General features: G+C 32.8%; 1 protein-coding gene across 2 annotated transcripts in view; it reads right to left on the bottom strand.

Moving 5' to 3' along the window:
• LOC108907371 overlaps positions 1-14,672 on the bottom strand; it is a 39,514-nt gene extending 24,842 nt beyond the window's left edge. For both annotated transcript variants that reach the window (XM_018711026.1, XM_018711025.1), the window contains exon 1: positions 14,514-14,672. The gene's annotated coding sequence lies outside the window, so the exon portion shown is untranslated. The remainder of the gene's footprint in view (positions 1-14,513) is intronic.
• Positions 14,673-27,444: the final 12,772 nt, after the last annotated feature.

A 27,444-nucleotide genomic window follows, 5' to 3' on the forward strand; every position in this document is an offset into this window, starting at 1 on the left:
ATCTTGAAAAACCCCTTTTGTTTCACCCCTGGCCGGGGGTTGAAACAAATATTACTGTCATTTATTGTTATTATATACCCTAAACTAACTTATATAAAAAATTCAGGCAAGTTGACCAAATTGCGATTTAAAGGCTAATTTAATTGGACTACAAGTTTTTGTTAAACCTAAGCACAGTTAGGTAGGGGTAGTAAGCGTAAATTTAAAACCCACTCAAGGGAGCCGCAATGAAATTCTGGTCGGGCCCGGGATATTTTAATTTGGAACGCGTCATCGGAAAATGAATTACGAAGTTATTCTATGTATAAATTTTCTGGACATTTCACATGGTGCGGGTGGAGCAGAATCGGTAGCAGCGTCTATCCCGGTGAAATTGTCAAATCTATTTGAATGAACTTTCGAGGTTACCGAGCATAAAACTTTACTTGACGCCTTTCGTGTGGCCAGGAATACGTGATAAAGAGATTTTCATTTCGCTTGCGCTGTACAGAGGATAATAATAAAGTAAGATCAAACAAGTTGGATTTTGTCCGGATGTCTTAACTTTACGCGGGGCATTTTATAACGCGCCTTACTGTTCCGGCTTTATATGAGGATTTGAAAGTTACGAACATTGCGCGAAACAGGTGAACCGATTTTTATACGCGAAAATTTAATGAGGGGTAATAACTGACCGCCTCTACCTTTTTATTAAGGCTCGTATTTTCAAGAATACCTTTCCACCGCACAAGTATGATTTCCTTTAATCCTTTGGTGGATATGAACTAAATATAATAATTTTGCATCTTGGCCTTTTATTCTGAACAAAAACTCAAAAATGCATACAATTTTACCCTCCCTTATTTTTGTGCGGTCGAACGCTGTTTTCGAGAAAAAAAATGTTCAAACTTCGATGATTAAAAAGACAAGTGAAAAAGTAGAAATGTTCATAAACCTTGAGTTTCTTCCTCAGATCTAGATGGCAATTCGATTCAACTATATACAAACGGTAAGAGATACGAAGTAGCTTAAATGGTTGCAAAGTTGCATAATCAGGGGACCAACATTATGCCTCTAAAAAATCAAAACTAGCATGATTAGTTTTCGAGATATTTGAAAAAAACCGAAATTTTGGAAATCCGTTTTTGTTTCATTTCAGGTTTGTTTGAGGTGAGATTAAAAAAAGAAGAACGCTTTCTCATGGCAACTTTTTGCCCTCTATAGGATGGCATAATCAATTTTTATATGTAACGTTTCGTCTCTCCAGAACCATCACCACCCTCATTTTTTTAAATACGACCTTGGAAATTTTATTACATTTTTTGCAAGCCTTCATGACCCCCAATACTGTACTGCCCCAGCCCGAACCAGATACAGACGTTTTGTCTCGAAAAATTCATCTTCAATGTATTCGGTCCAAATTTATCTATACATGAAGATGAATTTTTCGAAACAAAACCTTTGAATCTGGTTCGGGCTGAGACAGTACAGTATTGGGGGTCGTGAGGGCTTGCAAAAAATGTAATAAAATTTCCAGGGTCGTATTTAACAAAATTTAATTGATGATGGTCCTGGAGAGACAAAACGTTACATATAAAAATTGATTATGCCATTCGAAAGGGGATAAAAAGTTGCCATTAGTGTTCTTCTTTTTCCAATATCACCTCAAACAAGCCTGAAATGAAACAAAAATGGGTTTCCAAAATTTCGTTTTTTTTTAAATATTTTGAAAACATGTTAGCATTAATTTTTTAAATGCATATTGGTCGCCTGATTATGAAACTTTGCCCACATTTAACCTACTTCGTATCTCTTACCGTTTCCGTGATCCCTATAGTGAGAAGCGGAGACACGCAAAAAAACGAATATTTTTTTCGCGTGTCTTGTCAAAATATGTTAGTTTATAGTTTATAACGTTTTGAGTCCCTTCAAAAAATCAGCTCAAAAAAATTTGTTTTAGAGGTCGCTCAAGATTTTTAAACATTTCCAAATTTGTCAAAAATTGATTTTTTTTTATTTTTTTCTAGGTTGAAAAAAATCTCGATTCTGAAAATTTCAAATCGCTATTTTAATTTCTCAAGGTCATTCATAATTATTTTATCTCTAAAAGTAGTGTACCTAAAATGTTTTCGAGCGACCTCTAAAAATAAATATCAACGAACTAATATTTTTTTTATTGAATTTGATGAACAAAAGAATAGAAATAAATCACGAGTCACTTTCTCGAGGCAAAATTTACTACCGCACTGTGAGTATCAAATATTTATGATTTTTAAATTTTTTAAAAGTGTGATTTATTTCTATTCTTTTCATCAAATTCAATAAAAAAAAATTATTCGTTCGTTGATATTTATTTTTAGAGGTCGCGCGAAAACAGGTACACTACTTTGAAAGTTAAAATAATTATGAGTGACCTTTAGAAATTAAAATATCGATTTGAAATTTTTAGAATCGAGATTTTTTTCAACCTAGAAAATGATACAATGAGTAAAAAAATTTTAAAAAAAATTCAATTTTTGACGATTTTGGAAATGTTTAAAAATCTTGAGCGACCTCTAAAAATATTTTTTTTGAGCTGATATTTTGAGGGGGCACATATTTTCACAAGAGACATGAAAAAATAATATTCGTTTTCTTTGGGCCACCCTACTGTATATCAAGGTTGGCAAATATCATGATATTTATATAAATATCAAATATCGGATATATATCTTGATATATATTGGATATATATAGTCTTGATATTTATTTTTTTAAATTAATTAGTTTATGTATAATATTGTAGTAGCGAAATAAAATTAAGGACTATTTAGGTAAATATTTTCATTCCAAATATCAAAGACAAGAACGAAAAAATAAATACGAAAGTACTACGAAGACTAACCAACTCAACATAAATTTCATAAATATTAAAACAAATACAAACACACATCACCTGCTCGAATTGACATAACACCTGGAGAAATAATGAAATAAAAATATTCATTCAATTTTACTTTGTTGAAAAGTTCGGGGAATCACGTAAATAAACACGTTCGTCAACGATGAGCATACGGTTTTGCTGCCATCTGTTAACAGTTTTAGCAACTTTGAACCAATAGGAATCATTATTTAAATTTTTATAAATATCATGATATATATCGAATAAATATCGCGATAGATATTAATGATATATATCGGATATATATCATGCCAACCTTGCTGTATATGTACCACTTTTTGTCATATGATTGAAAATAAGAAAAGAAAGGATACGTGTTAAATATTTTAAGCAGATCTTTTGAAGAATAAATAAAAAATAAAAGGGAAACGACCCTCCTACAGTGCACGAGCAATTTAATTTAGTAACCGAGCGTTTTTTCGATGTACGTATCCGAGCGGGCCTGAATTTAGACGATAAAAAAGCTTATTGATGGAAAATATAATTGGGAGTTAGATACGAAACCAAAAAAAGTCGTTGTGTTGATCTTTTTCAGTGAATGAAGGCCGACAAACAATATGACTATATTTTAATCTGATTATGATTCGCAAAAGGAGCGCCCACGTCTGAGAGAATATTACGTCCGTCGGTTTTCTTTTGTTACCAATCAACATCGGATCGGGAAAATTAATAAACTTGATGTTTAATTCAATCGGCGCTGAAGCCAGAAAGGAAAATACGAAAGATTGATTCATATTTGTGATGGAGTAAATCGTATTTAGGTTATTTTGGATCTCTCTCTCGTTGAAATCTTATAATTTACTTTATATTACTCCCTGCAAACTCGATCAATCACGGCTTTGACAGACTTCTATTATCCATTGTAACTTTTCGTTTCTTATTAGCGAAAGGTCGAAATTTGCATTACGATTAACAAAGAAGTGGTTACTGAATTAAATTAACTCGTACTAACACTTTCACGAGTGTTTAAACTGGAAAGACAGTGCTGCCAACGAAATCCAGAGAGCGCTTTTTATTTCAGCCATACTGTTTCGGTAATCCCTTCCTACTCTGTGTGTAAATATAAGAGGATTACGATGTTTTTTTAATGCAGTCGGCCAACCGCCAAATACGTTTTTTGTGGGGTTGGAAGTCATTTATTGATTCGCAAAATGCAGTGGGTACTAGAACGCCGTTAAACGCATCACTCGCTCTACTTAAATGGAAATTTAATGCCTTTAACCGCGTCCTTTTGACGGCTTTTTTTCACATTTTTAAATAATAAGCAGGCGAACTTAATGAGATTATTATTCATTGTTCTGCTTTCGTTTAAACACACCGAAACAAAAAACGATGAGTGATTATTAACGTAATACATCTGAAGTCTATTCACGATAAGTTTGCAATGACTACGCGTTTAATAATTAAGCGCAGCCAACAGAATAATATTAAATTCCTGCGTTAAATTTGCCAAACTTTGCGACTGAATTAAAGTCATCAAAATTAATCGAGGCGTTTGACGTCAAAATACAGGGCAACTTCTATTTACTGCTGCAAGAGACGTAAGTGGTAACAGTTACACCAATTTTGAACTGCATTTTAAATATTATTAACAATATTTAAATTTCATGGCAAAATTGTGAGGTTATGTTAAGATACAACTGCAAATCATAAGTTCCGTCAATATTCTTTGTTTTATAGAAGGAGGCTTTACATTAAGGACGTACGGTAGAGATAAAACCCTCCAATGAATTTTTTTGAAATTTTGACCACACGTTCTTATTGTTGTTACAATAAACCTGTCAAAATTTCAAGAGGTTCATCTGTTTCGTTTTCGAGATATTGAATTTCAAAGTTCAGTCATTTTAACACGGTCGCTTATGGGAAAACTGATAAAAACTCAGTTTTAAGAAAATTGGCCCAATGAATTTCGCCAATTTTTTTATATGTCACAGATAATGTTATTAATTTAATGTATACCAAGTTTAGCGACGATCATCTGATTCGTTTATGAATAAAAAAATAAATAAGAGTTCGACAGAAACGCAACGGCATTCTCAGTCTTCGTAGTTTGGAGGTTTATACTGTTTGGCTTTGGGCATTTTTACGAATGAAATCTACGAATATAAATACAATTGTCACAAGTCTTTTTAATTATGTATTTATTCATTTTCGTTACATTTTTATAACAAATAAATGTCAAATACTTATAGCTTTATCACAAACAAATTGAACATACACATACGCGGCCGTAACCGACGCAGCAGACCAGCAGCCAGTGCAGACACCTTACGCGTGTACATGAACACTCACACATTGAAGACCCGTACGGCGTTGTCAAGTCTTCACTCATCGCTAGTTTCCCCTTGCTCCGCAAATGTTTCCCCTCGCTATCTCTAGCGAACGTCCTTAATCGTGTTGCGGCTAAACATAACAAGGATCAAGCACATAGAAGTTCACCAAAAAGACGACAACGGGAAAAATGAATTGTAGACCAGGGCGGATCTGTTTTGAGGTGGATGTGAGAGGGTGCAAGAAATTTTTTTCTGGATTACCTTCAGTACAACTCACATAATAAAAGTGTAGATCCCTAGATCTGGGCGAGGTCCGGAACATTTTCAAAATTGCAAATTGCAAAAATGAGTTTTTTACTTAAGTATATCTTGGAACCCATGCATTTTGGAAGAATATTGAAGAGGAAAAAAAGTTTCAGAATTGAATTTTGCACAATGTACTGTAAGTTAAAAATGTTTAAATTTATTACCGATGTTGCAAAATAGTAATAATTGACGGAAAAAAGGCAAAATAATCAAGTGTTTTGGATAATTTTTTAAAATGTTTTAATTGCTCCGAGGGCATTCTAATTTTGGTAAAATAAACTTCAGAGTATAATAAAACAACAAACCAAATTTCATTAAAATCGGTTAGTTTTCGGAAAATAATTTTTTGAAAAAAAATTTTCGAATTTTCAAAATGTTGCACAGCCTCAAATCAAGCATTTAGATACTTGATTTTTTCACATAGAAAAGACCGCTTTACTTTTCAAGTGGTTTTTGAAAAATTGAAATCGGTTGATTAGGACGACCACAGTAAATTTTTAAAGTTAACACTCTTTTTTTTATTTTTAAACAATTAGATTACATTTATCAATTTGCAATTTAGTTTTTTTCAAAAATTATAATTTTAAAGTACTATATTTTCTTAATTTTATCTGTATTTAACAAAAAAATTAATTTCGAAATATTTTTTTTTAATTGGTTTAAACAAAAATTATTTAAATAATTGTAATAATTATAACTAAATATATTCATATTCAGAGTGTTGAAATATATACGTAAACAAAGTTTTTCATTGCAAAAATGCAATAGCATAGGGTAAAATATACAGTATATTTAATGCATAAATAATAAACTTTGTTTATAACAAAATATGTGCAAATCATACAGTTGGTATTACGATATTCGAATTCCTTGGCTCGCGAGACATCGGATTAAAAAAAGATCGAAATTGGTCCATTAGAAGCCGAGATAATGCAATTTTTTCGGAAAAACAAAGCCACTGGATCAAAGATTATTGCAAAATTGTTTATAAATTAACGGTAAATGCCGATAAACTTTGACCGCTTATATCTCGAGAACCAATAAACGGAATTTAACTTTTTTTTTAAAAGAAGCGTCTTTCCGAGTACTTTAAAATTATAGTTTTTGAAAAAAACTAAATGGCAAATTGATAAATGTAATCTAATTGTTTAATAATAAAACTTGACAGCTTAACTTTAAAAATTTGCTGTAGCCGTCCTAATCAAGCGATTTCAATTTTTCAAAAATCATTTGAAAGTATGAGCGGTATTTTCTATGTGAAAAAATTTTCAAATATATAGATGCTTTATTTGAGGCTGTGCAACATTTTGAAAATTCGCTAATTTTTTTTCAAAATTTTTTTCAAAAAATTATTTTGCGAAAACTATAGGACCGATTTTAATGTTTGATGTGTTGTTTTATTATACTCTTTTTTTACCAAAATTAGAATGCCCTCGGAGAAATTAAAATATTTAAAAAAAAATTATCCAAAAAAACTTGATTATTTTGCTTTTTTTCATTAATTACTGCTATTTTGCAACATCGGTAATAAATTTAAACATTTTTAACTAGTGTATTGTGCAAAATTCAATTCTAAAACTTTTTTCCTTTTCAATATTCTTCCAAAATGCATAGGTTCCAAGATATAAGTAAAAAACTCAGATAAAATAGGTATTTTTTAAAATTTTTTTAACATTTTTGCAATTTTGAAAATGTTCCGGACCTCGCCCAGGTCTAGGGATCTACACTTTTATTATGTGAGTTGTAGTGAAGGTATTCCAGCAAAAATTAGCTCATAGTCTGTGGTACCAAGCTTTTAATAAACCGTTGCAGATTTTTAGTGAATCCGAAAATGTAAACAAAAAAGGAAGATTCACAAGAAAACGCATTTATATATACCTACATGATATATGATTTATATGAATGGAACAAGATGTAGACATAGGTATATAAGTGAAAGATTTTGTGAAATAAGAAAAACAATTGAACATCAATTTATGAAGATATATCCGAAAATTGTTTTTTTTTTCTCTTTTGAGAAAAAAACATCCTAAAGGTGTAGTAACAATTACAAATACCGACAAAGATACACCATATGCTTTGTAGGTATTCAAAACATCGGCGAATATCAACCCAACTTAGGAAATTTTCTTTAAATAAATGCCACTTTGTGCATCAACGAAATGGAAATTTAATTCCGGGCAAAGACGCAAAACAAAGGTAAGAAGGGACTGTACCTTCTTATCTTGATCTGTCGCGGGGAAGCACTTAGAGAGATAAAATTTTGAGACGGTCCATCCGATAAATGAAATGCGGGAGAAACCTGACGTGACATATCAAATAATACATTGTTCCAACAAAAGAGGGCGAGGGGGACGTATCCGATATTATATTTAACGGAATGAATTATATATCCCAACTGCGTATCCCATTTCAGAAGAATCGTGCCTGGAAAACGGCTGCACGGAAGACTTACTTGCAATTCGCTTCGTGCTTGTTCAAAAGCGCAGCCGGGGAAACGATTTGTTTACGCCTTTAGGCAGCGTTTGAAACAATACTGCATTTCCGTATATCTATAATAGCGCTCGTTGAATTTTCAAAGGCATTCGAATAAGAAACGTTGCGGTGAATGGCCATCCGGTAATTAGCTTCGGGGATATAACGCAGTTCAAAAGGATTTCCAGGAGTAAATCCGCTCGCAAGTATCTTCATTTCATGGTTAAGGATTCTATCAATATCCGGGAAGCACCGACCACCAAACATCTATTTTCGGCATATTAGGTCGCGAGAAAGCCATTTTCCTCGCAATTTTTTTTTGTTTCTCGCTCCACTGGGTCGTATGCTGCCACCCTTACATCCAGAATTCCTAAACTTGACCCCCTTCAAATCTAAGATTTCTAAAATATCGTTCGACCACACCCAGAAAAAACTGAGCAACGGGAATATGAATAACTCGCACTCGAATAAATCGGCAACTGCACGCTTTTCCTAGTGTACTCGTTATACAAATATCTATTCTTATTCCAATTTCATTAACATAAAATAAAAAATAAATCAGACATCATAGTCTTTAATGAGTTTCATAGGCGTTTTCTGCTAAAGGTAAAAAACTATAATAATTTGTAGCGTTTAGCCAACAACATATTTTAATTATTTATGTCCTCAAACAATTTTATTATATTGACGGTGAATTTCGTTTTGTTCCGGTTCAAAAGGTCTCCAAAATGCCATGTTGCAATAATATTAGTAAACAAAATATCCCTCTTAATTCTCCCTTTCGCAATTGTAATATGAATGATTAATAGAAGGTGTCTATAATAAATTAAAATTACCGGAATCATACCAAATTCCGCGTTGCTGCACTGCACTGCCAGGCAATTTGTCAACCACTTGTCAACAACTGAGATTTATTGTAGGCGGGAGCGCAAATGGCTCCACCTACCGTGCTGACTCCCAACTTGTTGAACGACTGCCACCCATAGAGAGCGAAGACAATGTTTTAATTGTCAGTGTTGCGAGAAATAACTACTCCGAGGGCTATATGCCCCTACCGGCATTGAATTATACTCGCAACAGCTAGGGTCGTTCGTCAGTTTAACCCACCAGGCACAGACCGGTTTCGGACTCGTCAGTGTGTCATAGGCGAGACAACCGACAAACGAACCAGCTGTTTTGCGTCGTTGCGTCAGAAGGACCTTGTTAATGTAACGACAGACAGTAAAAAATGCCCGCGGAAAAAACTGGAAAGGTATTTTCGTATCATTCCACAAAAAAAAACTGTATTACTTTTATTGTAGTCAAATTGAATCTATGTTCTATTGAATTCTACAATTTATGTCCATTTTTGTAATAAAAAGTAACAGGTACATATTGTGAAAATAATGACTAAAACATATTTTGTGTTTTTATTTAAAATTCTTTATGGAAATTTGAGATAGAACTGGATATGCACAATAACACCTGTGGCTTATTAGATTAGTTAGATTTAATTATCTCATATGCAAGCGTGTTAAGTGTAATTGAATCTCCTGGTTGTGCTTAACGAAATAAATTACAATAAATGAATTCGCTTGAACGAATAAATATCTAAACTGTACTTTATTCCTGTACTTACGTGTGTTGCTTTTGCATTTTTAATTCATGCAATCATTGTTTAAATAAAGTTTATATTTGTAATAATTTGAGGTGAGGTATATATATTTTTTCAGTACCCCAGAATAATTTCTAGAAAATTTGTAATCATTTTCAAGATTTTGACAGTATCGTGGTAGCAAAAGCTTTAATAGAGAGAAATTTTGTAAGAATGTCTGAGATTTAGTGTATCCTATAGCAAAATGGACGGTGTACACATTTAACAAAATTTTAGAGTTTTAAACAAAGGAGATTCAATTAAATCGTGTTTTAATACATTTTTCATCATAGTAGGCCATGAAATAAGTGTAGAACCAAAAATAATGGTGGGGCAAAAAAAATGAGAGTCCCCCCACATTTAAAACACGAATGCGATGCCACTGCTCAATATCCAAATGTGTATTTTTATGAAGTGACTAAAAAAGCGCGCGGCGGTTGTCGAGTTTAAAATATTGCACCGAAATGTATAAAACTCAGCCGTTAAGAGACTTTCCAAGTTTTTATCGAGTTAAGTTTTTAATTACTGTTGGGGGGACTCTAAAAGTAATTTCTCATGGAAAAGAAAACGAAGTCGGAAAACATTTGTTCTGCACAAGAGACGTGTAGGCAGCACACGGACACAAAAACGTATAATTAAAAGTTTATTTAAGAAAAATTGGACGTATGTACAATATTTAAGACTGAATTATTATATACCTCTGTATGGTCGCAGGAATTTACAGACTTACATTGCATTCTTTAGCTTAATCAGGAATCCTTGACCTGCCCTTTTTATTGTCTGGATGGTTTCTGTGCGAGCTCGCGAGCTGCTATTAAATTGTTTAAAATTAAAAACAAGGTTAAAAAAACTTCGGAACAAAAATAGCGTTATCTATTTTCAGCATTTCTGATTAACATCGAAACAATTTATTTTCCTCGGAAGATTGATCTTTACAACATTTTTAATCCAACGTGAAACAAAGGGTTTGACAGATAGGGAATTTTCGAGTGGGCATTGCCGTGTGTGTTATATGCGGGTGGTGATGTCGCTGATTAGCATTCCCTTCATTAAAAAGTGTTTACTAACCCAATGTTGATGATTCACTGCATTAAAATATCGATCAGAGATAGGCCTCAAAAACCTTTCGTTATCCCAATTCCCGACACGTCCCGAGTTAATTACGAAACTTTAAAAACGATCTAATTCCCCGTTTCGATTGTTGTTTTATCGTTTCTTTGTAACACACTCCATTGGTTGCCTGTTAAGCTTGCTACAAACGAGTTAAAATTAAAAGTGAGTACTCGGTATGTTGCAGTAAAAGTACGGGAAGGAGAAGATATGTAAAGAAAGTGTTAATTAGGAGCAGCTGGGGCAAAAGCAATTTTTAAAGCTGTTTGCTTTGTGTATTAATTAATGCTGCTTCTCGTAATAAGTGGGAACTCCAAATATTAAATAATTATGTTTACATGGTACACAAGTAACGCTGCCTTGGACATTTTTCTTGTCCACTTACGCCATTTTTTTGTTTCGCAAATAAAAAGATATTACTCCTAAAGTAAATACAATACATAATTACACTGTAATTATGAATGTCGTATGAGAGGAGAACTTAATAAAACGACGATTATTTCGAAAAGGTAAATAAAAATGAAGGACGAATTTCGTCTGAAGTTATTTATTTGGGGCACACTTTTACATCCCCCTTTGTTTACTCGAGTATCAAGTAATGTTTTCCTTAAACTATTTCTGTTTAACGAAAAATTTCGCACAAAAAACAGACAAACAAAAAACAAACGTCATCTGCACACGAAAACAAAGTGATTTTCGAAACGTTAATTAAATTAAAGACGCTATAAAGGGATGTGATTTCTTGTTTTCCGCTTTTTTCAGCGCGATATGTTCGATTAAACAAAAATAATTTAATAAAAACAGCCTTTGATCGATCCCTTTGAGGTAAAGGTTTTTTAATTAATTTTTTTCACAGCCTAAATAACAGAGACATTATGACACGACTGAATATTATTATGTATTTGTTATTTCCTCCGAAAATTTAAAATAACAAATACTCGCAATGAGAACCACGTATTTGTTTCAAGAAACACTGAAACAAAACGCCTTCTGTGTTCCCTAAAAATACCAATTTCTCATTGTGAAAAACCAAACATTATAGAAAAAAAAAACTGCAGGTGGGCGGGGTAGTTTAAATAGAATACACTGTACATTTTTACATAATTGGAAGGAATATTTCCTCAACGTTGCAAAGATGTAAGGTTTGGTTTATCTCTAATAATAAGGAAGCTACGGTCAAAAGAGTATGCTAACTATAATCTCTTTAGACTGTTTTGGTCGTGTCTCTCTTATTATTAGAGATAGACCTGTCACACAATATATCATGTAAAAATATACAGGACGTTGTGTAAAAAAAGTATAAGTTTGCAACGTTCAAATGTTTTTCTAAGTACAGTTTTGATATCACAAGAAAATTTCCTATATAAAATGTTATGCAAGTGACCCTTTAAAACGTTCATTGTTATATGGGAGGAAAATTTAATAAAACGGCTCCAATATTATTCTGATAAAAATGAATAAAAAATTAAGAAATCTAAGGATTTATGGATTTTGACATGGTTATTTTTATTTGTGACACATTTTTATATTCTTTCTGTTTATCTAATAATAATATTCTGTACTTATTATTTTGTTACATCAAAAAACAAATTAAAAAAAATCACGGTAAAAAGCACTAAAACAATAAGAGAAAAACGGGTAGCTCTATTGATTTTAGTGTTCTACACCAAATACATATAAATACTAGGCCTTCTAATATAGAAGAAGAAGATGATTTTATAGGCAGTAAATCTTTAAGGGGGTGTGACTACCGACTGTATGGAACTTTAAATATTCCATAAATAAATATTTAATATTTTAATAAAATTATTATAATTCACATACTACGCCTTTTTTATAAGTAGGTGAAATTTTTCATATAAAGAAGAACAGTAAAATAAACTCCAAATAAACTTTGCCCTAAATAAGCAACATTTCACAAACAAAAAAAATATATTACGTCCAAAATAAACTAACATCATCCTGCAAAATAAAAATAAATAAATGAATATACAGTATGACCCATTTTAAATGGAAATACCTTTGTAATTTGCCCAATTTAATTCGTTTTCTTTTTTGGAAAGATGGAGCTTAAAAAAATGTGTTAAATCGCATATGATTTGAGTTTATCGTCGGTTATTAAGTTACTTTTAATTATGTTTTCGGCGTCATATTTGACAAAAATTAGTTTGCGATTTTTTTATTTAAATTCTTACTACACCACTGGAGTCCGTATCCTCTTAATGTAAATTGTAGCAAAGTTCGAGGAAAAATAATTAATGCTCATTGTAAAATTAATATTAAAGGTTTTATCATTAATAACTAATAAATTAAATAAACAAACAAAATTCTTAAATGTGCAGTTCCAAATTAAACAATAATTTTTAATTTCAATGGTTGAACCAATTATATACGAATTACAAATATAAATAATGACACAAGCCATAGGCAAAAAAAATTGAACCATATTCTTAAATTTATTTTTGTGATTTGCAACTGCACATTTTAGAAAAACACATTAAATGAGCATTTTACTTGTTTATTTAAATCATTTATCCAGTTTAGGAAGAACGGCAAATTTTTAAATTACAATGAGCAATAAATATTTTTTTTTAATTACGAAATTTGGTACAAACCACATTGAGGAGGTGCATCCAGTGGCGTATTCAAATTTTAATAAAAAAATTCGCTAACCAATTTTTCTCAAATTCGACACCAGATTTAATTAATAAAAAGTAGGCTTAGATAACTAAAAACGATTCATATGTTATATGATGTAATAGAATATTTTAAGTTCTACCACTTTCATCAAGATACAGTAAAATATTAAACCTACTGTTTTTGCCCTTAAAAATATATGTCTAGCGCCTTCAGTAATCTATAAAAATATACCGAGTGTTCAGATTTACGAGTAAAATAATATGCATTTTATTAAAGTCTATTAAAAAATATATATTTCAGCTACTACGTTTTTTATTTATTTGACACCTATAAATCGGAACACCCTATATCTATTGCGAGAAAATAAAAATTTATAGACACTTAATCTTGAACGGAGCGTTGTTTTATTTTTGTTACAAAAAAAACAGCACTTTCAATTTAATTCCTAAGTAACAAAATAAAACTAGGTTAAAAAAAATTAAAAATATTTTATTAAGCTTTAACTTAGATGTGACTGATTATTATTTTAAAGTCACTTTGTGATACTGTAAATTATTTAGAATTTGGTCATGGGGATAAATAAAAAAATAATATAAAACTGTTTCATGTCCAAGAAAAAATAAATAATTTATTAATTAAATGAAATAAAAATATACTAGTACCTAAGTATAGTAACTTTATGATTGCTAGGAGAAAAATAAATAAATAAATAATGATAATTAAAAACCATGCATTTTATTCAAATAAGAAATGAAATGTGGGTGACAAACAATTCTGAAAGGAACGTGATTTCAGAAAACAAAAAAAAAATCAAAGAAATCGGCTGCTGGTCCAAGTAAAAAATTCCAACAGACTCAAACTGAAATAAACAATTTTGGAAACACGTCAGCTTCTCGACAAAAAAACGTAAAAAAAGGAAAGAATAGACGTTAGAATCGGCGCGAGCGAGGGCCGTATTTCTATATGCACGACTCGGGAAAAAGTTAATTGAAAGTTGTCGCAAAAAGTTGAACGAAGTTAAAGAAAGTTACAACACCAGTAGAGGCATTCATGGAACAGCAACGATATCGTTGGGACACGTGGATAAACCATATTAAAAACAAAGTTGAAAATAACGCGAAAGTGAAACACCAATATGAAATAAAAAAATTCTTACCTTGCTAAGTGGGACCCTTGAAGCTATCGGCTCGAAGAAGATTATATAAAACTACTTGTGCTATGTATATGTATTATAAAAAGTGCAACAATTAAATAAAAATCATTGTCGGAAAATTTGAATACTAGTGCAAGTACAAAGGTGCTAAGTTAACACTGCCTGGTGCTGTATGGGTGTACCAAGTGCAATGCCATCGTGTGCGAATGAGCTTCAGGACAGCCAGCGTGAGCAGATATATACGTACACAATGTTTTCGAGTCGTCGACTTACGACTTCATAGCAGGAGGGGTGGTGAAAGACTACTTCACAGAATGGGGTTGCGATGCCGGTTTTGCGCCACCCGGGCTGCTCCTGGGCAGAATCTCTCTCCGCTGGCACTCCTTGTCGGCCTATGTGTTTCTCTCTCGGTTTGACACCCCCAAAAACTTGGCGCGTTTTCTAACCTGTTCTTTTTTTCCGACACAATCCACGCGGTCCCCTGCGGCCCCCCACTGATTTTTGAAAATGAACGTCCCTCCCCTCCCGTTTCGATACTCACAAATCATTGGCTCTACCCCTAACTGTGCACCGCCCATGCCCGTTTCCGTCGAGTTTTCTTTTTCCATTCAACCGGCTAATCAGTACTGTTGATGTACTGCACCGGATATATTTCTCCCATTTGCTGGACGTCTGCACTCGTCCCCCAGTCAAAACAAGATATATCGGCACAATTCGCCGAACCTAACCTCTACATTTTTAAGCACGTTTAGTGGGAAAATATATTTTAAACTACAACCGACACATTTCCTCGAATAACAATTAAAACGGTGCAATTATTCCTTACAAAACAGAATAACGGAATTCTACATCTTCTAGAAAGTATAGTAAAAAAGGTAGGTACCAAAACGCTTTATTTTTTTCCCGGAGAGCAAATTAATAATAATTAACATACAGAGTCCGCAGATAATTTAATACTTTTAATACGTGTATTACGCAAAATAAACTAGGAATGTGGATAGATCGGGGTTGTTAATTTTAACTAACTGGCGCTGAAACTATACGCAGAGTTTTAGAAAATTGTATTTCTTATACAGGGCGATTCACTGAGAATGGTAAATCTCGGATATGGAAATGCTAGAAGCTATAAAGTATGATGATTGGGCCAAACATGCTTTGAAATGAAATACCGACTGTTAAAGAGATACAGGATGTACAAAATTAGAAGTTTATTTTAAAATTTCTCAATGATTCTGAAAGTTTTTCTCAACTTAAAAATTGTCAGTGTTACTTTTTTTGGCATAATAAATAAGTAATTGCTTGCCACTAATTTTGGCGTAGTTCGTAGGGGCGTTAGTTGTACTCTATGGGCCAGAAAAAGTTTCGATCCCCTCTCCCAAATAAATTTATTTGCTGATTGAATTTATATCTATCACTTAAACAGAAAGACATAGATTTAATTGATAAATAAATGATATCACTGGATATTCGCGAAAATCGATCACTATTTTAATTCCTAGTAGTGTTTCTGAGAAACTAGAACTCTTTTATGCAGTTTATTTAAAAAAACGGACCATTCTCGAGTCACTATTTTTTTATGTTATGGTTATCGAGTACTTTAATTGAATTCAATCTCATTTATAGTCCAATGCGACTCCTTAAAAATGAGGTATTTACTGAAGTTATTTATTTATTTATTAGGTATTTTGCCGCTTGTGAAAAAAATTTAAAAAAAATTGATTATAATCATTCAGTTACAAAAATACAATAAAAATAAAATGCAAATAAATAATAATAAAATACAATTTTATGAAAATACTTTTGCCTAACCAAAAATCTGAAAAATGCAGACAAAAAAAACCTCACTTTAAAAAAGTGCAAAATGCAAAATTTCTACAGTAATGATTTTTTCGTTTTTTTCATTAAAAAATTCCAAACAATTCAACGGGCCCGAATTAAAATCTGTTGAAGGTAAATATTACACAGAAATTTTATTTAAACAATCATTACATTAATTACAGTTGCAAGAATAACACATAATCATGGGAAGAAAATATTACAAGCTTGAAATAAAACGGGAACAGTATTCAAGTCAACATACAAATTTGAAAAACACTGTTAGAGTGTGTCACTAATATTTTGCAGCTAAGTGTGATTAAATAAAAATTTTACGTAAAAAAATTTTGTTGCAATTGTTAGAAACGCGCTGTTTTTGCCAATCGGCTTATATTCTTTAATATACCGGGTATCCTTAAAAAGTAATCGTTCTTTCTCTATTCCGTTTTAAGGTAACAAACTTGTAGTAAGGTAACTTGTTCTACGCTACCACTGAAGTACGGTCGTTCCCGAACACTTTGTATAGTGAGAAGTAGAAGCTAATTTACTACAGGACGATTGATTGTGTTCTTTATCAAAACGGTGCATTTTACGCCAAATTAAAATTTACATTGCATGCACTGTAAAAAACATAACCTCAAAAATGTTATGCCATCAAATGTCACTGAATTTACTGTACTTTTTCCAAAACACCCTGTATAAAGGCCGTGTTATTCTTTAAAAAAATATATAAACATCTTAAATCTTGTTCCCAAATATGTGACATACGCTGTATAGCGACACTGCAAAAATTGGTACATAATTTTTTAGCAAAAAACAAGTGTTTATTTTTACAAAAACAAATAAACTTGTTACAGAGCTAGTTCTATATGAGAGTATTCAAAGCACTGTTTTATTTTTTCGGAAACGATAGTAAACCACAACATTCCTCAAATAAATACGAACTTTATTCGAAAGATCGGCTAAAAACGAGATAATTGTTCGTCTGAGGTTCTAGTTGTGATAAATAAAAGAGCAATTGGCGCGGAGAGGGGAGACGTTCAGAACTTCGGGAATAAAACTGAGCGATATAAGCGTAAACATTTATAAGTTGACAATGACGAAGCTGGAAACACTACGAAACGTCGCGATTGTGTCTGGTAAGCCTTCTTTATTCAAACTGTAAAATAGACATACGGATAATGTAACCAATTACAGGGTTTTGCTTTTGACAAGTAAATACCGGCTCCGAATACCCCCACAGAGTAGGTGGATTTTTCTTTGTAAGCATTACTATAAATACCAAAGCCTGCTATATATATACATGGATGTGTGTTTATATTTTACGTGTTTTCCCCGTGGGATGATGAATACTTCGACTTCGAGGGCTTGCAGAGGGAGAACTTCATTAAGTACTTGCGAGTTTTTTCCAGTTAAATTGTCAACGAAACTTTAACATCTGAATCGGCTAATACTACTTATTTAGCTGTCGCGAATTTTTTCTGGAAGTAGCAACTTCCATCAAGAAAATCTGTAACATATAATTTCGGCACAAATTTATCGGGTCGTTAAAGTGTTAAGTCGGTGCGTGTGTGTCTCGAAGTTTCGGAAAGTAAATTTACTGGATAAAGTTTCTTTCAAAGGCAGGTTCCAGAATTTCGCGATTTCAAGTATTTCTGGATTTTACTTGGTAAAATATACACACCTGGTAATGAACTTCTGAAATTGGTATGAGGATTTACCCAAGGGACTTAACAATCGATATACCGCACGGGCAATGTGCAAGAGTTACTCCTAGACTACAAGCCCATCGGAAACTTTCAAGGGGTCATTTGACCCAGCATGAATTACTTATAAATCAATACTACCACATATAACAATAACTTTAGAAACTATTCCGTCAATTCTTGTTGGTACAGGTGAGTACACAGGTAAGCTAAACCGGTGGCTTTCGGCAAAACATTTTTGTACGGCGTATTTCTAAAGCATATAAGTTATACAAAAAAATGAACCTCGACCTAATGCCGTACAAAAATAGCAATACTGGAAGCCTGGAAAATTTTGGCCCGGTTTTTGGCGATTGGATTGATACGTAGATAACTTTTTTAGTGACGCCGTACGTATCTGCTGATACAGGGGTTAGAAATATTTTGAATATAACATTTTTAGTTTATAACAAGGAATTTTCAAAATATTGTAAATTATCAAAATTTATTTATTTGTTTTTTAATTCGAATTTTTAATTTGTACCATTAATTATTACCGGCCATGATTTAGTACGATAGTTTCTGGTTATATTTTATCAAAAAAGTGGTTGCCGTACAGGAATTAATGATCTTAACGAAAAAAAAATAAAACTCAATTCCAAAATACAAGTAATTGTTTATAAACTTTTGCATTAACCATCATTTTCAGACGGCATACTTGCTAAGAATTATTTGGAGAGTTAAATAATCATGTGGAATCGATACCGTACATTTTTCAATGACAATTTTGCATTTTTTTTTTTTTTTTGAGGCCTCCATAGAGCTTGTATCGTCCCTAGGCCCTCCCCAAGCAAAAATCCTAACTACGCCCATGGTAAAGTGTCTTACACCCTGAAGGAAACTTGTATAACTGATACAGTGAAGAGACATTGTTTCTAACTTGCTTAGATTTTCCAAATCACTCGTCAAAAGACTGCTATACACTCCCTGAAAATTGCGCATAAAAAACGCCTACTTTCAACAACATGCGGTCTAAACTATCATGTAAAACAGTAGCTGCTCTGGTAACATGCGCGGGTACTGCGGTTCAGGTTTCCCTCGACAATTGTCTCCCTCCATATTTAAGACACGTTGCGGTCTTTCTTGTCCATAACCATACGTTGGGCTTACTCTACCGGGTACCAGCATTTGAATAGCGTTATGCTTGATTTAAATAAGGCGTTTTGAAAAAAAAAACAACGTAAACGGACGAGAGCAAGAAACAATTGAATAAGTGGGACGACGCAGGGTCGGCCCTAGTTTCGCATAATAATTCTGGATTAATTTTCTGGACGTGTTCGAAAAAGTAAGAAAATTTCCTAGAACTTTGGTCTTTGTTATTTTTTCTATAAAAACACAAGGGGCGTAGATTATGTGGGTAACCCTGTACACTCTTTTCATTTACATTTTTTGCGTATAAAAACCCTTAAAAATGCGTTGAATTCAATGTAAATTTCCATAATTTTCATTCCTGGTACCTATTTACGTTGTCCTTATTTTAAGGAATGTCGGTAAATGAAAAGAAAAACATCCATCTCGTAGTAAAATGATTGTTATAAAAATGGAAGGGTACAGGCAGAGGGACAAGAATGAATGTTTTCTCGATGGGTAGTATACTTCAGATACAATTTCACGGCTATCTGCTCGACTATACCAAAATTTAATGTAGATATGAAACCGCGTGCAGCATAAACAGAGCTATTAGCCTGTAAGAGGATTTTGTATAAATAGCAAATAGTAAACTCCAATCGATATCTACTTTCAACGCCGAGAGATGCGAAGGCTTCAACTGACCTACCACAAATATGGTTCATTCATAAATATAATTATATTAAATCGCTTGCGGATTGTATTCATAAACGAATCAATTCACTGCAATTTGTATGGAGCGACTAAAATTTATTTATGACGCCGAAAACCTATCTTTACAGGGGATGTAGAAATATAACTCACTTTTTGTTTTTTAGAAAAATTATTATACACTAAATTCATGGGGCCTCTATTGAAAATAATTCAAGTTTGGGCAGGACATAGATAATACAATGCGAAACATCGCCTTAATGTTAAAAATGTTGTCACCGCCGTTCTTGGTGGTGAAAATTCGAAATATTTGGAATCATTCAATTTTCCTGGCTGAAAACATACATAGGTATAGTATTTTTGAAACCGAGAGAGTTGCACGAAACTAAATTTGTACAGGACATAGCTAATACGATGCGAAACATCGCCTTAATGTTAAAAATGTGTTACTACGAGAAAGCTGTTTAATTATTTTGTTTAAAATAATATTCACATTGCTTGACTTTATTATAATTAAAATAATTATATTTTGCTTTAGTTCTCTATGTCATTTAAGTACTGCATTAATAAATATTTTTAAATTTATTTAATATTCTTTCCATTTCAATATGTGATAGTGCCACCTTCCAATTTTTCAAGAATACTCATATAGTATTACAGAACAAATCCCAAATATTAAAAAAAAATATATATATAAAGAATTTGAAATAAAAACTACTTTTTATAGATTATTACAATTGCCACGGGATTTGCTCAAACTAGAGAACCCCAATAATATTATAATTTCTTTCCGTGTAGTGACCAGTTTTATTAACAATATTTGAGATTTGATATTGTAAAACGAAATTGTTCGGAGGAGAAACGTAGAATAACACTATTTTGGTGCAGTGAGTTCGGAGGGAAATCATTCTGTATATAAAAACGTGCTTTCGAGTAAATAGGGGTGTCCCCTCGACCGCCAGGCGGGGTGTCGCAGGAGCTTACGTAATAGGGATGGGACAAATCTTCCTTTAACACTCATATTATCCCTGTGAGATCGGGAATACAAAAGGTTTTGTTAGCGGACGGTATTTTTACATAACAAAAAACGCGTAAATATCCTGGGCCTGGACGAAATCATATAAAATCTTTTAATGTCGCTTCGCGTTCGCATCAACAAGAGGCTTACGTTCTAAGAAGCTCTTAAGACACTTGCGTGTGATATTTATTTTTCATTTTGATGGAAAAGCAGGAACTAAATCTGTTATTAGAAACAAGGATTAGGAGTTCTTGATGGGTCTTACTGCTCTTAGCAACCGCACATACTCCTCTACCGAGTCGAAATAACACCGAGCGTATATTTTCTTTCTAAATTTTATGCCGCCCATCGCATTCTTTTAATACGGAGTTTCCAAGTATCGATTTTCGCATTCATATAAATTTTATGTAAAATTACACACTAGTTATTGACTATAAACTCTTAGTGTGACGTCACATATTCAGGCAACCCTCAACAAATTGTCATTAGAAATTATAAGATTTAGAAGATGCAAAATTCAATTCTAAAACATTTTTCCTCTTCAATATTCTTCCAAAATGCATAGATTCCAAGATATAAGTAAAAAACTCAGATAAAATAGGTATTTTTTAAAATTTTTTTAACATTTCTGCAGTTTTGAAAATGTTCCGGACCTCGCCAATATCTAGGGATCTACACTTTTATTATGTGAGTTGTACTGAAGGTAATCCAGAAAAAATTTGCTTGCCCGCTCTCACATCCACCTCAAAACAGATCCGCCCTGGTCTACTATTTTCAATTATTTTATTATCTCGAAAATAAACTCTAGGAAAACTAAAGTGTAGCACTTCTTTACGTACGTCCCCCCCGCCACGGCAATTAAGTCTTCCTTAATCCCCGCTGCTGTCTCTGACATCTTAACAACCAGTTACATCTAAATTAACTGGCAACTTGATACATGTGAAACACCCTTTGAAATCCGTGTCCAGGTTGTTAACAATAATGGACATAAATACCATTTACTACTTAGTAATTAACTAATTAAAGCTAACTCCCACATTGTACTTTAGATGTATGTAGGAGGTTTCTAACTATAAAATACAGATTTGCCAAATAGGACCGCAACAAGAATTCCCGGAAAAGATCCCAGTAGATTACTAGACACACGCTTATACGTAATGTAACGTCAAAACAACAATTAGAATAAACGGTTGATTTATACTGCAGTGAACGCATAGATTTAAGACCGACGCAATTTATTTTAAAGATAATTCCGGTAATACATAACTAACAAAATGAAAATACATTTTAATACACTGCAAAAAAGTCGGTGTGAGTAAAAGCAATAAATGTTCGGGAGTGAATTAATTGAGTGAAATTATTGAGTACATTTTCACTTGTGATTATATTTAAACTAAAACTGAGTACTTTCACTCAAATATGGGTACTCCTTATATAAATTCTTCACGTAAACACGTATTTGGTGCACTTGTACCTAAATCAGAGTAAATGTCCTCTTTACTGAGTATCCCACCCTTTTTCACATCCAGACGCATTGTCTTTGTCTGTTCTCATCGTCTCATTAGGTTATCTCGTGACCGTGGGTGGTGGATGGCAGTATGGCGTATGGTGTGCTTTGGTGTTGGACAAGTATCGGTTTATCTGGTTATTCTAGTGAAAACTGTATTTAAATGAAGTGATTTAATTGCAATAATTAAAGACAATATTTTAAGTCTCGAATTGGTTAAATAAACGGAGAAAAAGTTAACTCTGAATTGTTAATATACTCGAAACAGAGTCAAAAGTCACTCAATTGATAGTTAGCAATAACTCAGATTTGAGTAAAACTCATTTCTGATGCAATAGTTTCACTCAGTTGTACTCATGCTAATAGAGTGAAAATTTCACTCAATCGGGTGTGAACAGAAATTGATACACTATTGAGTAAAATTGAGTGAAATTTTTTTATAATGTAATGTTTAAATAAAATAATAATAGTTAATAGTTTCATAAATACAGGGTGTTAGAAGTTTGACTGCCTTAATTTTAACAGACGATTGAATACATTAAAATAAACAAAAAAACCTGAGTCCTAAACTCAACCATTTCCGAGAAAAAAAAATTATCAAAATCTCATAGAATACCATAAAAAACAACGTTTATCACTTTGTAACTTCTTTAGCTTAATTCTAAAAAATAATTAGCATTGTAATAAATTTAATATTCGATAAAATTCATATCGAGCAATGTGACAACGGCGCGACGGATAAAATTACTGAATTTTGTTTTTTCGTAAGTACCTAAATTATTTTTAATACGTATGATTATTTGGATGAAGTGAATCTTTGGGTATTTTAATTCATAATTTGATTAAAAGTCAAGTTCCTGTCTTAAGAGATTCATCATTACTAAAATTCGCGCTAAAATTTAAGCACAACACTATCTTCGTACTACAAAATCGATACATTTTAATTAATTTATTTAAAAACTGGAAAACAATTGTCTTGAAATTTACTAAATGTTTCACAATAATAGTTGTTTACATTTTTTCCGTAGGACAAGTCATATGCATATTTTTTTTACAGATATTCTGGAAGATACATAAAGTAGTGTTGTGCGTGGTGTTCTGTGAAATGTCTAGATTGGATTTTAAAAAATTGTTTTTCTCGAAAACTAGATTCGACTGCATAAAAATAATTTCAGGTACGTGTTCAGCACCCTCGAAAATAGGGGGGTAGGAAAATTTTTGTGACGATTTGGCCATTTTTTTCTAAAGTAAATAATTACGCATCCTTTTTTCAAAGCGTTTCAACGGTTGCATATATGTTTTTTTATATTTATGTTATTTAAAGAAATACCGACTAACGCCCCGTATATCTATGAATCTGTGATGTGGGTATGTGCATAGCGTAGAGAGTTAGCTGCACACAAAATAGTCGGAACTCGATAACAAACACCTTTCTGAATTCGCGCTCTGGTAAATCAGTTCGTCTATTTGATTTTAAGTCATCGTAATTGACTGTTTGTATCGAAGTGCGGATCAATGGATAACTTAGGACGGCGGACGTGATAATTTCGATTCCGGATTAATTTTCTGTTCTCTGAACTACGTCAGGTAATTGCGATAATTGGGGAAATTGTTATTACTCCTTACAATGTGCCACTTTTCGATCAAAATGGCGTTCCGGGTTAGCAACGCAACAATACCCCTTGTTCCTATTGGACGGGACTGGTTTTGTGCTGCCCATATTATATTTGAAAAGAGATAAAGCGAAAATGTGCAGCGTATTTATTTAATAAATAAACGTTATTAGCAATACCGTCCAGCGAACCACTCACAGTTTTATTTAATTTAAGCAACTCGAACCGGATATACGATCTGCGATATTACTAAAATGATGGCTAATATACAATAAAAAATTTAAAACCGTACTGTTTGGCTGTTTCGTTTACTCTTCCGCTTTGCTCTATTAAAAAAACGTTCAATTTTTGTTCGATTGGTTAAACACGTTATATGCGGGTTTCCAGGGTGATTTCATGATTAACATCTACATATAGGGTGTCCCAAAATGCTCGCAAAATATTGCTCAACAATGAAAACGCGTTGTTCTTTCGTGTAGCGGTCAATTTTTGATAACGCTTAACTGTCAGGCTGTCTTTTTTTTTCGTTGGCAACATTTTGGAACACCCGATACTATTATAGAAAAAGAAATGGGTACTTTTTTAAAACGACATTTTATAACCGCCAGAGTGATTTTACATTTAAAAAATCAGAACGAGCTGCACATAAATCCTTAAATAGTGTCCTCGGACAAGAGGTTTTGCTTTTAGTACGTCTGTATAAAGAGCGATGCTCGTAAGGGAATTAACCAGGCAGGGGAAAATTTTATAATCCCTAACAGCATTCCGGCTTAAAATTCACCTAAAACGGCATAAACCCCTGTTAAATAACTTATCGCCTCGTGTAAAAGTTATTGTTGTTATTCTGTATTTCTGCTTAAAGGTTTCTCATAAACTAGGATCGGCAACTCGAGTTAATAAAGTAATTTACCGACATAAAATTTACAAAATAATATTTACAAACTTCCCAGTTTTATTAAGAAGTTATTTAAGGACCTTTACGAAAAACCGAAGGTTTTATTATTTATTCAGTTAAGTACTGCAAAATCCGAAACTTTTCCTCCCTCAAGTTACAGGTTAAATACAAAGAATCATAAAATATTAACGCAATCGATAATCTATACAAGCAACATTCAGGGGGAACCGACATTGATATTGAAATTTCAAAACGTTCCATTAAATGATGCAGTAAAATAAGAACAATTCGAGATGTGGGTCCGGGTGAGAAATATTTGTAGTCGGGTACGCTTTTCCAATTTGCCTGATTGCATTCCCGTTTGGGTAAAAATCATTCTCTGAAGTGATGCCACTGGCAGCTGATTGCGAAACAAAGCTTTTAAAAATCAAACTTCTACAACTACACCCACGCGAGACGCAAATACAGATACACAAATCCCATAATGAAAGAAATTCTTTATTAAGTATTGCTCAAAGACAAGGAAAAAATTCCTCGCAAAATTGCTGTATTACTGGGGAACTTCATTTTGAGCAAAAAAACGGTCACAAATCTAGTCAAGCATACAAAATATATTCATTACAGTACAGTAAAAAAACATTACAACAGTAATATAATATACATCATAAGTACATATATCATTCTGAGATGGCAAAGTCTAGCTAGAAACTATCTTATTAACCGAGACTTTAAAAGATCAAGTTTTTAATTACGATCAACAGTAAGTTCATACTGTACTGTAACTGTAAATCACACTGTAACTGTGAATCACACTGTAACTGTAAAAATCACACTGCAAAATTGTAAAAATCACACTGTAACTGTAAAAATCGCACTGTAAAATTGTAAAAATCACACTGTAACTGTAAATCTTCGTTAATAAATTCTGTTGCACGAAGACAGTAATAGCCAAGTCCCAACACTGGGCCCTGCGGTACTCCTGAGGTAATATCAAAACTATCAGAAAAGCTGTTTATTTCTATAAATTTTTTGAGTACGTCTGTTAAGGTAAGAATTAACTAATAAGACCGAGTCACAAGAGAAGCCAACTAAAATAAATTTAGCACACAATAGTCTAAGAACACAAGATTGTTGTGGGAAAATGAGAGAGCACAATTGGTGTTAGGACGAGGTGTCCCAATGGCTGTTTTCCAAGGGGCGGGAAAATAATTATTTTCTAAACAGCAATTATGTGATAAAAACAATCCTAAATTTTCAAAAGGTTAAACTTGAAATTGAAACTTGAATTTTTTTTTACCTCAAATAAACCCTCAAGAGTTCAAACCACAGCGATTTTCTTTCATTGTCATCCGAATGATTGAAATTATCACTTTTGCTAAAAATCAAGCAATGTTTTTTTGCAAAAATAATAATTTTACTACCAACGTTGTTTTGCCACTATATTCGTGTAATGCCACAACAAAGCGTAGGTATTGCTTTTGTTGTCGCAAAATTTAACAATTTCTCGTTCCGAGCTAAGTCAAAAACAGATGTTTTCAAAGGAGTAAGTAACATTCGGGTTCCCTTCGTGTACGTGAAGCGTACTGCATTTTTTCGTTGTGTAATTACAGGTAGGTGGTTTTTCAAATGGGTCTGGCGCAACCTTCAAGGCATTCATCTGTTTTTAACAAAGGGTCGAGTGGTATGGATGATTTTAATTACCATTACCGTCGCGTTCATATTCATTATTTAATTATCTTACTCTGTGTGCACGTACGCTCGAGGATCCCGAACTGAATTACCTAATTAAGTACAAAGGCACTCCAAGATGATGACTTGTGCCCCTGTGTCTCCCGGCTCGATTTATACACATAAAATTAATTTGTTAACTTATCACAGCCTAGCCTCGGGCCACCGGTGGAAATTTCAAAACCGAAAGCTTAAATTCCCTGAGGAAAAAATCCTCTCATCTCGGGGCGGAATTTTCGCGGAATACGGTCGCTGTATAATTTCGTATTTGCTGTAATAAGGAAAACGACCGTCTACCGTCGACCTTTTGCGCTAATCCTTCAGTGTTCAATGAGACAGAGGAAACGAAGTCAAATAATGAAAATATATTTCATTGTGATTGACAGCCAATAATCAGGAATTAAGCACGCTCGAAACATCGCTTATCCTTTCGTAATGCAAGAAATGGGAATCTTAAAATAGCAGAAATAATTAAGTGGGAAACAACGCAAATTTTTTTAAATTCATATTCGGAAAGTACCAATTGTAGTTATAGTCTAGGAAAGTTTGACATATAAAGACGGAATAAGAGAACTTAGATTTTTTTATAGAAAAGTGTAGGTTTTGAGGCTAGAAAACACACACACAGTATATTTTTTAAATGAGGCTTCCTTTGATCTTTAGAAACACATAACAGTAGTTTATTTTTCAAATTCCGTTGTAAAAACATGTTTTTTTTAACCTTTTTTAGTAATGTTCGTACCCCGCCGCTGGACAGTACTTAACAAGTAAATACAATGCGAAAAATATCACCGCCGTTCTTGGTGATGAAATTTCTAAATATTTGGAATTATT

The sequence above is a fragment of the Anoplophora glabripennis genome, unplaced genomic scaffold (assembly GCF_000390285.2).
Source record: "Anoplophora glabripennis isolate ALB-LARVAE unplaced genomic scaffold, Agla_2.0 scaffold5, whole genome shotgun sequence".
NCBI lineage: Eukaryota > Metazoa > Arthropoda > Insecta > Coleoptera > Cerambycidae > Anoplophora > Anoplophora glabripennis.